Source organism: Salarias fasciatus, chromosome 10, assembly GCF_902148845.1.
Source record: "Salarias fasciatus chromosome 10, fSalaFa1.1, whole genome shotgun sequence".
NCBI lineage: Eukaryota > Metazoa > Chordata > Actinopteri > Blenniiformes > Blenniidae > Salarias > Salarias fasciatus.
The window spans coordinates 23,937,110-23,947,783 of NC_043754.1; the positions used below are offsets into that span (position 1 = coordinate 23,937,110).

General features: G+C 38.3%; 4 non-coding genes across 4 annotated transcripts; all 4 read left to right on the forward strand.

Annotated features, from left to right (window-relative positions):
* The first annotated feature begins 2,465 nt into the window (after positions 1–2,465).
* On the forward strand, positions 2,466–2,542 carry LOC115396098 (small nucleolar RNA SNORD49). The gene has a single exon (XR_003932354.1). It is a non-coding gene; the product is annotated as a small nucleolar RNA SNORD49 (small nucleolar RNA).
* Positions 2,543–2,896: 354 nt separating this feature from the next.
* Positions 2,897–2,968, forward strand: LOC115396100 (small nucleolar RNA SNORD65). Its single transcript, XR_003932356.1, has one exon. It is a non-coding gene; the product is annotated as a small nucleolar RNA SNORD65 (small nucleolar RNA).
* Positions 2,969–3,351: 383 nt separating this feature from the next.
* LOC115396097 (small nucleolar RNA SNORD49) lies at positions 3,352–3,429 on the forward strand. The gene has a single exon (XR_003932353.1). It is a non-coding gene; the product is annotated as a small nucleolar RNA SNORD49 (small nucleolar RNA).
* Positions 3,430–3,581: 152 nt separating this feature from the next.
* LOC115396099 (small nucleolar RNA SNORD65) lies at positions 3,582–3,655 on the forward strand. Its single transcript, XR_003932355.1, has one exon. It is a non-coding gene; the product is annotated as a small nucleolar RNA SNORD65 (small nucleolar RNA).
* Positions 3,656–10,674: the final 7,019 nt, after the last annotated feature.

Sequence of the window (10,674 nt, forward strand, 5' to 3'; positions counted from 1 at the left end):
AAGCACTTTAAGATCACACAAATGACTCCTTTATGGCTGTTTTCACAGCTTTCGTTACACTTGCAGGTTCACCTAGAAAACACACATGATTAAAGGAAAAATATTGATTAAGATATAAGCAGTACATACAGAAAAGTAAAGGAAAAATGTGCTTGTCTGTGGAAATTGGAGCTAATGCAAACCTTTAAACTGACAGAATAAGAAATTGATCAGTGAAAACTAAAGCTAATATCTTTCTGCATTAAACATTAGACTCTAAATTACATTTGCCCCTGGTGCAGTTTCAATATCATTTAAAAAAAAAAAAACTGGAAAGAGTCATCCGCACACCAAAAAAATAAACTGTTTCCAGACAGAAAAGAAAGTTTCAGTAAGTTCAGCAACTTTACCTGAGGCAGGTGAACTAAGTCAATCTGGGGATGAGAAGTGGATCCAATGTTTCCTAAGGAAAGAAATCCGAAGTAAAATGCTCCCAGTGATGAGGATTGCTCAGTCTGGGCTTCTCTCACACAGCACTCACACAAAGAGGCTGTCATTTATTAGACTTTCCTGAATTTAGTTTGGAGAGACAATGAGTAAGTTATCAAACAGCGCCACCTTCCGACCTCAGTCTCGATGAAAGAAAGAAGAAGTTGTTGGAGCCCAGGACTTCCGTCCCACTGACTCCACCCGGTTCTCTTATTCTATGCTTGGTATAAAGAATGCCAAAACAACTGACTTCAGATTATTACCATTTATTTAAGTATAGCCAGATGTAATGCTCAGCGCTGGACCTTACAGGGAAAGATACAAAGTATTTCGCCCCGAAAGGATCCTGATTGTTGATGAAACAGAGTTTTTATTCCATGTTCTTCTGGGCTGGGCCCCGACAGATAGGCTGGACTTTGTTCGCAATTGGACAATTTGGTATTGATGTCAGCTGCCAACCAAGAGCTGACATCCTTATCCAGTATGTTTTGGAACACTAGTGAGTGTGTGTTGGTTTCTCCGGAACGTGTGGGTATGTTTACACTTTAGCAGAGCATCTTATAACCTTGGTGTACTTCTCTCAGGAAAGGCCTAATATACAGTTAAAACAATTATTCCATAGTAGTAGTGCTAATTAAAGTATATCCCTAACAAAGTGAAGAAGAAATAATTCCCTCAGCAAACAAAAACATAACTACAACAGTTTGTTTCCACTCAGTTGTCCAACATGTTCTTATAATAGCGTTTTACTCATAATTGTGTAGAACTAAATATTTTTTTTCTAATTTTCTGTGTGATAATAAATGCATCACCATGTTAGTTACAGTGATGAAACGTTTCATATGCAACCAAACATTAAATAATAAGAAGAAATACACAGATTTATGGAAATACGTATTATGTAAAGAGATTATTTGATTAAAAAAGAAATATTCTGATGACTTGTGCGTCATTACGTCGACGTCGGATTCATGACGTCATATTTCCGCGCCGGCCAGGCTATATAAACTTCCTCAAAGGCGCTTTTCGCTCTTTCGTCTTCCTCCGTTACCGTGTTATGGTCGACTGAGTAATTGTGATCTTTTACTGGTACTTAACAGGCGCTATATCACTACAAAGACTTTTAAAATGACGTGTAAGTTCAGCCGCATGTATTTGATGAAGTCCGCACATTTTTGAATGAAATTTTACGGTATTCGAGTAGAAGCTTCTGGTTCTTCACGGAGGCCCAACACGTGGTTCTGAACTTTCTCAGTTCCGCATAATCTGAGTAGTAGCCTCTGATATTCTCAAAAAGCATGACTTTGAAATGAAACTTGTGTATTCCCGTAGTAGTTACAAATTGAGTTGTTGTTTTGGGAGCATTACCTGCAAACAAGGAGTGGCAGGACGCATGAAAGACCTTAAAATGTTTTCTGGTTTTGTTGTGAAGCAATGTTTGCCTGAAAACTACCACCTGTAGACTTTTAATGGGGTTTGTAGCTCCGCTTTTGACACATTGTGGGTTTTTAATGTCCATTGAATCGTAAATGATCATGTTCTTTAGATTTTTGCCAAGTCGTTCTTGTGCAATTGACAGACTAGATTATTAAAATAAAAATACTGATGTAATATTACTTCATGAATGAATGATGAATATCGAATATTTTGTTGGCTAATGACATGTATAGAATGAGAAATTGCACATGACGGACCTGTTTGGACTGGATCCTCTGATCCAGCCTGTGCAGGGTCATCTCCACCCTCGCTACGTCTCTTTCCTTTCTAATAAGCTTTAGCGTAATTATAGTAACTATTAATGGGCATTTCTTGTAAATCCCAACTTCACTCTTCACTGCATGTCGTATTTTTATGAAGAAAAAAATCAATCACCAGTCCTTTTCTCTCCTCAGATGGAGCCTCGGTCTCAGATGGACAGATCCATGTCTACTGCGGGCTGCTTGTGTCCTTTGGAGGTGGGTAAGGGCGAAAACCATGGGATGTCTTCTTGCAGCTCGATCAGTGATGAAAACTGTGTATAGGAAGTGCCGTCTGATGCGACAACTGACGATGTTTCTCACACACTTGTCTGAGCCTTCATAGCTGTAAATGACGACTGCTGCGAAGTTTGTTGAATTATTGCCAAATTTAAATTTCACTTTCTTTTTTAGGCAACACAGCAAGGCAATCCAAGATGACTAGAAGTCCAGACTGAGGTTGGTAAAGTAACTCATTGATCCTACTCTATTAGACTTTCCTTAACTGTAGTATTTGCCTTTCGTTTATATCCACACAGATTTTGCAGTGAGTCCATTCTGTTTTTCCTCCTGCAGTTACGGGTCGTGTGAGCCCTTGTGCAGTGCTGTGCTCCTCTGTACCACACCATCTGACGGTTCACTTTCTTCAGGTGAGCCTCGTCTCTCACGATGATCTACGTTTACTGCTTCTGTTGTGATGAAACCTAAACTAAAAGCTGGAATTACCGGCAGATTGTTTAGTGTTGATTATTGGTTTTCTGAATATGAAATGACACTTGAGCATCAATTTCAAGTGAAATGTCATTAGTATTAACATTAACTTCCCTGATTTTTCCAGATAACGGTTGCTGAGTGATGATTCACCAGGCCGGTCTGTCGTTAAGATGATGCCGGTAAGAGAATTCAGGGGTCGTTTCTTTAAACTGACTCAAATGGGTTTGTGTCTTTGCACAACAAAACAAACACTGCACATTAATTTTGCATCAGATTGTTTTTTCGAGTCCTCCCATTAGAAGAATACTCGTCAATGTGCCAACAAACCGTGTAGAAGCCTAAAAGTCCACAAGTCAGTCTGATTAAATGAGACATTTGTCATTACACAGCTGCATGACACCGACAGTCAAATCAGACATGAAAAAGACCAAAGAACAATGATGAAAACTTGGAATAGGAAGTGCCGTCAGATGCGATAACTGACGATTGTTTCTGATCCAATTTTCTGAGTCTTGTCAAGCTTTTCAGGATTTTTTTTTTTTAAATCCGTTTCCTTCTGTTCTCACTCTGTTTTTTGTTGCAGACGTTCCTCTGCGGCGTGACCTGCTCATCAGACGCACCTTGTAAGTTTGAGCCTTTACTATTAAACCTTTGTTGCTGCTGTTGTGATGAAACCTAAACTGAAAAAGCTGGAATTACCGGCAGATTGTAAAGTGGTGACTCTCGGTTTTCTGAACTTGAAATATCGACTGAGGAACAGGATTTCTAAAGGTGAAATATTTTCAGTCTAAGAATCTTTGTCCACCATACAGAGCCGGACGGAGGAGTTTTGGCGCCTCTGCCGCGCTTCGCTCATCGAGCTGCCGTCTGTGGTAAGAAATCTGACTTTCATCTGCTTGAATGCACAAATATGATCATCTTAGTTTGAGCACTCACAACAAAACAAGTCACAGCAACTCGAACAGTTACAGGAAGCTACAGTTTTACATTCCAAGTGATTGTAAGTGATTTTTACAAATGTAATGGAGCTTTTTTTCCTTCAGCAGGTGACCAGAGGCCTGATGGACAAAGATCAGAAGACAAAGTTCAAGCTGATTTTCTCGTGTATAAAGCTTTATAAGTGTGAATAAAGTGTCAAAACAACTGTTTGGGTTTTAATGCTGCGCATCGCCCGACCTTAAAGGTGTTCTCCAGGTTTAACTGATGGATTAAAAACTTTACTGAAGCCCATTGTATAAATTCCACAACTCCTAGTTTAAAATGTTTTCTCCTAAACTTGGCTCTTACACTGTAACTTTGTGCTTGAAATGATCAAGACTGTCGGAGGAAAAAACGGCTCCTCTGGTTCTTGGAGAATAATGCTCCACATGGAGCCTTTTTTTTTTTTTTTTTTTGTTTTTGGTGCATTTTGGCTCTATTCAAGTGAGAAATAGAAAACAAAGCAATGTTTTAGAAATTCTGACAGTTGAAGTTGGATTACAGGTAGCTGGAGATTCCATCACTGACTGTTCCACAGAACCTTGTAACAAATGATAAAAATGTTGCGTTTTCTTTGTAATGCACTTTATATTTTCTAAGAAATCTCGGTGTAGGAACAGTAAAATGGGAAAAGTTTATGTATTTTTTTTTTCTTCACAACCTATCCAAAGCCTGAAGTTTTAACTGGCCCCTGAATGGTTTGTGCTGATGGAATCATCTGCTTTAACTGACAGGATACTGCATTTAGAGAGCGAGCACATGGAAAACAGCTGATTCCAACCAGGTATTTATTAGGATTCATGATAAACTTTCTATCTTATATCTGAAGAAATTGCAAATGTACACTGATATAAATAATCACTTAATAAGGCTGTTAAGTTGTTCATCTTATTTGGGCTCCTGCTGTAGGGTTAGGGAGTCACCTTGTGGTGTATCAGAAAAAAACATCTTTTAAATCATACTCGTGGTTAATGTTTGAAAGATGGATAACCGTCTACACAAGCTGAAAAGAATTTGCTAACTTTACTGTGCTTCACCAAAAAGACACCTGCAGTAGCCTCTGATCATCAGATTTCAACATGACATGATTTCTAACAGCTGATTTCGAATTGTTGATTTTTCAGCTGCGATCGCTGAAACCTGACTTCAGTTTTGTTTGACACAGACCAAGTCTGAATTCAAGATATTGGAGCGTAAAATGAGCAGCGAATAGGAGAGCTGATCTGTCACAGCGCAAACCTGAAACATGCAGAATGACCTCTTTGAAATGCAGCAGGAATCAGAAGAGATGAAGGCAGAAACACAAGCTAGAGTGACAAGACTGAGGAGGAACTAAAGAAACATTGTATATATATATATATATATATATATATATATATATATATATATATATATATATATATATATATATATTATGTGTGTGTGTGTATATATATGTGTATATAAATATATGTATAACAGTTGAAGTAGACATTTTTTTGCAGTTTTTTTCATATCAAAAAATATTTTTTGATATTATATTTTAAATAGAATTTTTTTTGTCAAGATTAAAACTTTTGTTTGAGTGCTGACGTGCTATAAATTTTAAACTGCAGAAGAAAGAACAGTGAGTGAAAGTGAACATGACAGGTTTACTGCCTTCAGGCCTGACTGCTGCTGTGTGGGGAACCAGTGAGTGTTGAGCAATTTGTCCTGTTGTGGAAGGGTTTTGTTTTTTTAACATAAAAGATTTTCTTTGCACTTGTGAAAGAAAAGACGAACTCCACAAATGCAACAAACACTGGTCCTTCACATTTTCACTGTGCCTAAAATGAATTTAAATAAAGGTTTTTTTCATTTTTGCATGAAATGTATTCTAATTTTTCCTTATTTGGTAAAAATCAATATCTCTAATCGAACTGGTTCATTTCAAATACAGAGTTGATTATTTTTGACTCCATCATCGAAGTTGCACTGATCCACCAGCACAATATTTTCTTTGAAAGATTTAAAAAACACTAAATCTTCAGTCTCCTCTGCATCTGCCAACAAAGTGATCAAAGAAGAATTATTGTTTAAAATGTCACATTTTACGTGCAGCGGGTTTGCATCCAAGTTAAGAGGAATTGGACTCAAGGCCGGCTCGGCTTTTCTCATGAAGCCTTTTTCTTCACTCATCACAGCTTGTATGCAAATATAGAGACGTGTCAGGAAGGTGATTTACACCTGTGGGAGGCAGTAAAATTGTGAGTGAATTCACTTTCAGTGAAGCTGAATCTCGGATAAAACACGACACGAGTCTCTCTTTTTGTTTAATCTCTTGAATTGCAGACAAAGCAAAGCAAGAAATCCCACTTTTCTGCAGGCGTCTGGCCACGCTGTCCACACACACCTCGTAAAAACAAACACCTGAAACCTTTCAAAAACACCAGCGGCGCCACCAAGAAGTATGTAGACTGACTTCATCCCAGGCTTCAGTTCAAGTTTATTGACATGTGCACTCAGAAAAACATGAAGAAAACAGTGTGAGACAGCCAAAGATAAAGCAGGTGAAGAAGTGTTGATATGAATATCAGCATCAGCTGTGTGTGAATCCTGTCAGCTGCTGAGCAGTCTGATCAATTTTAACATCTGAGGCTGTCAAATCAAAGCCTCGAGGCAAAAATACAAGACTAACAGTGAAATAATGAAGTGCAAGTTTATTTAATTTAGCATAAATCTCTCTCAGCAGCACATGTGGAGATAAGCATCTCGATTCACTTTTATAAGGAAACATCTGTTCAGGAGACATGACAGGAGACAAAACCTAAAGGCCTTCAACATCCTGCACTATGTGAGAACATGAAAAGCACTGACCCGTTGTTTTTATTCAAGAGTTTCTTAATCTGACTTTATTTTGCTTTTCTTTGTCACTAAGTTTTGGAGATGGTGAAATATATTTTCTTTTTCTACTGCTACAAAGCAAAATTCACCTTGAACAATTTATCAGTCAAATTTCATTATTAGTTTTTTTTTGTTGTTGTTGTTCCTGCAATCTTAAAATAATGAGTTAACTTTACTCTGACATGATTGCAAGTTTTTTTTTTTTTTTTTTTAAGTTTTTTGGAAGCGACAGCATTGTGTCACATTTAGATGCATTTTAAAGCTGTAAAATGTGAAATATTAGTTGTGTTTTTTTTTCTGACCCAGTTGAGAAAAACCTCTGTTTTTGTGGGTCAAAAAGCACGAGGAACAATTTGCATACTGTGCTGCAAGTTTGTGCTTGTAAAGTTGTGTCTGACACCGGAAAAACAGCTGAAGGCTCAGATTCTTCTCACTGACCAAGAACTGTGCAGGAATGAGGTCAAATAAACACTGCAGTAAAAAAAAGAATGTTTCTTTTTTAAAAAAAAAATCGAAAAATACCACATTGAAACGGTTTCTTTCTTTATAGGGTAGCTGTGAAAACGTGTTTATTAGGAACTTGTCCACGGGTCAGCTCTCCTTTGACATTAACTGTGACTGAAAAGATGCAAACACACGCTGGTATGTACAGAGACGAGCGACGCTGTGAGGAAACAAAACAGGATGTCAGGCCTAGTTTTGGCCTTCTTATGACGCTCTGGGGAAACTTTGTAGTTTGCAGTGTGCTGGGCCGGGGATCTATACTTTTGTCAATTGCATGGCCTAAAAAAATGTAAGCGAGCCTCGTTTTAGAAGTAAAAACTAAACAAGGTGCAAGTTACAAAGAGAGGAACCATGTAGACTTCCATCATCACAGAGCCTAAAATATATATCACTATTAAAAAACACAAATAGTTCACATGTGTAAAAGCTTTACTGTCATTTACTGTACAAATAAAATACCTTTAAAAGTTAATGCAGCAAAAAATGTCAACAGATTTAGCTGCTTTTGATAAAGTCGTTCTGCACCAACAGGAAGGACGACTTCACGCTGATGTTTTGTGTTTTTGAGTCTCAAATATCAGCTTGCAGGGAAATTCAATTTTTATTTTTTTCCCTATTTCTTAGAAAATCTTCAGAATTCAGCCTGAAACTCAGCTGACATATTTCAGACTAGGAGGGTAATTTTGGTCTCACGCAACATATTTCACATTATCCACGTGCAAACTGTGCACATTCACTGGTGTCACTTCAAGTTAGTTATGAAACTCAATGGGATTATAGTTCAGGGGAAAAATGATTCCAAGAATAAGAGAACTTGAAATGCCTCCAGAGTTTTAATGTATTGACGATTTAATATGAAATGAAACTTTTAAAAAAAAAAAACTTGGGAAGTTGGTAATTTTGATCGGTTCAGCTTTTTTATTGATTTCATGTGTGACGATGATGTTTTCTGACTGTTCCCAGCTCAAAACTGGGAATTCATTTCCTGTCAGTAACTTTCTGACTCCATGGCTGCTCAAATGTTTTTGTGTTGTGGCACATCGAATTTACCATTTTCCTGGTGGGAATTTCACATTTTGACCTCAGTGGTGAATTTCCTCCTCTGGAAATCATTTTGGAATTCTGCAGTTATGCACGATGAGTTGATTTTTATGCATTACTATCATACAATTTGTGATGTGTAATACTTTTTTCAGTGTTTCGGTTTATTTAAATATATCTGACCTGCTGGGATTTAATGACTTATCAGTCAGTTTTCATTCAGATCCTGAATCGGTATTTTCTTGTTTTTTTTTATTATGTTTTCGTCCTTAAAACAGTTATAAAACACACACAGACACACACATTTTCTACTTCTCCAAGTACGTGGGAAATTCACCAGTTTCTGTGTTGTAACTTTGAAAAATGTCCTCCTGGGATTAAAAACGTATTTCTGAGTACAGACTGTCTGCATTTTTTATTTTTTAAAAGAATTTGTCTGAAGGGCTGCTCTCCTTTGACTTTGACAGTTTGACTTCAAGCTCATAATAACAGGAGAGATTTTCATCTGTTCTGACACGTCCAGAGAACGTAAGAAAAAGCTTTCACTGCACAGCTGTGGGACTAAACAAAAGACAAACTGACTTTAGTGAAGACGTATAGACAGAGATCCAGCTTTCAAAGCAGTTGCATTGCACGAGTCGTGCACACCGATTTTGATCTGATTCATAGATTCTCACTGATCTTAGACCAGTCAAGAAGCATATGGCCAAATATAACCAATGATCAGGTAAGTAATAAGTGATATGTAATATGCTGCAGTAAGTCACTGTTTCTCAACACTCATGACACTTTAATGCATTATTTTAAAAGACTGAGATGTTGTCAGAAAGGTGTCAGCTGTCTCCACGCATGCTCTATCTCCTCAATAATAATATGCTTGCACATCTGCTTTGCAACACTATAATCTCTTGTAGTAAAATCAGAAGCATCACTGTTGATCTGCTCAGATCTGTGTGATAAAGATCGACACAGGTCACTTCTATATAGATTTTTGAATAAGGTGACATAAGAAAGCCAATCATTTTCTATGCAAGTACAGTGACTTTAAAGACAGATTATTGAGATTCAGCATACAGCACAGAGAAGATTTAAGTAACATTTATGTAATATGAAGATTTTTGCAGGAGTCAATCGTTGTATTTCATGCTGGTTATGTAACACTACCTTCAGATTATTTGCATATAAGTCTCGGTGCACTGTTCAGACGGCTCTCTCCCACAGGCAAGTTCAAACCTGTCTGCAAGGGAAAAGAAAAATTCCAGCAGTATACTGTAGATTAACGACACCACAGACATTTATTAGCCTGCAAGCTGAAAGCACATACCTCCTGCAGGAAGAGTGCACCTATACACTGAGGCGGTGCTGCTGCTTACAGTGTGCAGTTCAGAATGTGTCCAGCTGGAACGCCTCTGGCAGAGCAGAGACAGAGGAACACGGCTGATTTTAGAGTACACATCCTAAATCGGCTAGGTGGCTGCTTGAAAATGCAACTCCAAGCGGTCCATCGGACTCAGGGTCCCATGTTGAAGACAGGAAGAATGTGCAAACCCAGCAAGGAGAGCACTCCTCACTCCATCACTGTTGGACCATGTGAAGACTAATCCTGCAGACGGGATTTCAGTGATTAACATGTCATTTCTGTCACAGATGTGGATGTAACTCTTTCAACAGTTGTTTCTCCAGTGCAGCAGTGCACTGAGCATTGAATCCACCAATGACCGCTTCTATTCTTCCTCCTCTCTTCCATCTTTTTCACAGTTCTATGTGGGATTTCTGTTTTCTTGGCTTGAGGTGTTGCTTTTGTTACCTCCGCCAAGGAGCTTATGTAATCACGTCGGTTTGTTGGTTGGTTGGTCTGTTAGCATCATTACGGAAAAAAGTTATGGACGGATTGCAATGAAACTTGGTGGAAAGGTGGGTCTTGGGCTAGCTTAGAATCCATTACATTTTGGCGATGATCCAGATCACTGTCTGGATCCAGGTTTTTTGTTTTTTTTTTAATTTTTGTCTGCATTCATCTCGAAGTCAAACAACACCTGCTGTCAACTTCTAAGATCACTTTGCAATTTTATTCTTTTTGCAATTTAGTGACCATCACCAGCCCTCATACCTATGATAGAGGGCAGTGTAACACCACGTGAGGGTTGTGAAACGTTGTGAGGGTGAGGGAAAAGGGTGAGGGGGGACTGACTAGATGGAGATGATAGAGCTGAGGGTACCGATGATAGAGGACACCAACCAGTGTCTGGGCGCTGAAGGGGAACAACCGGTGTGTTCAGGTAAGTTCTATACTGCACAGTGAGACTAAGCAGAGGCTGGAATGATCATATAGACGTGCATGTGATGTTACCCAGTCGACACCAATCCACGC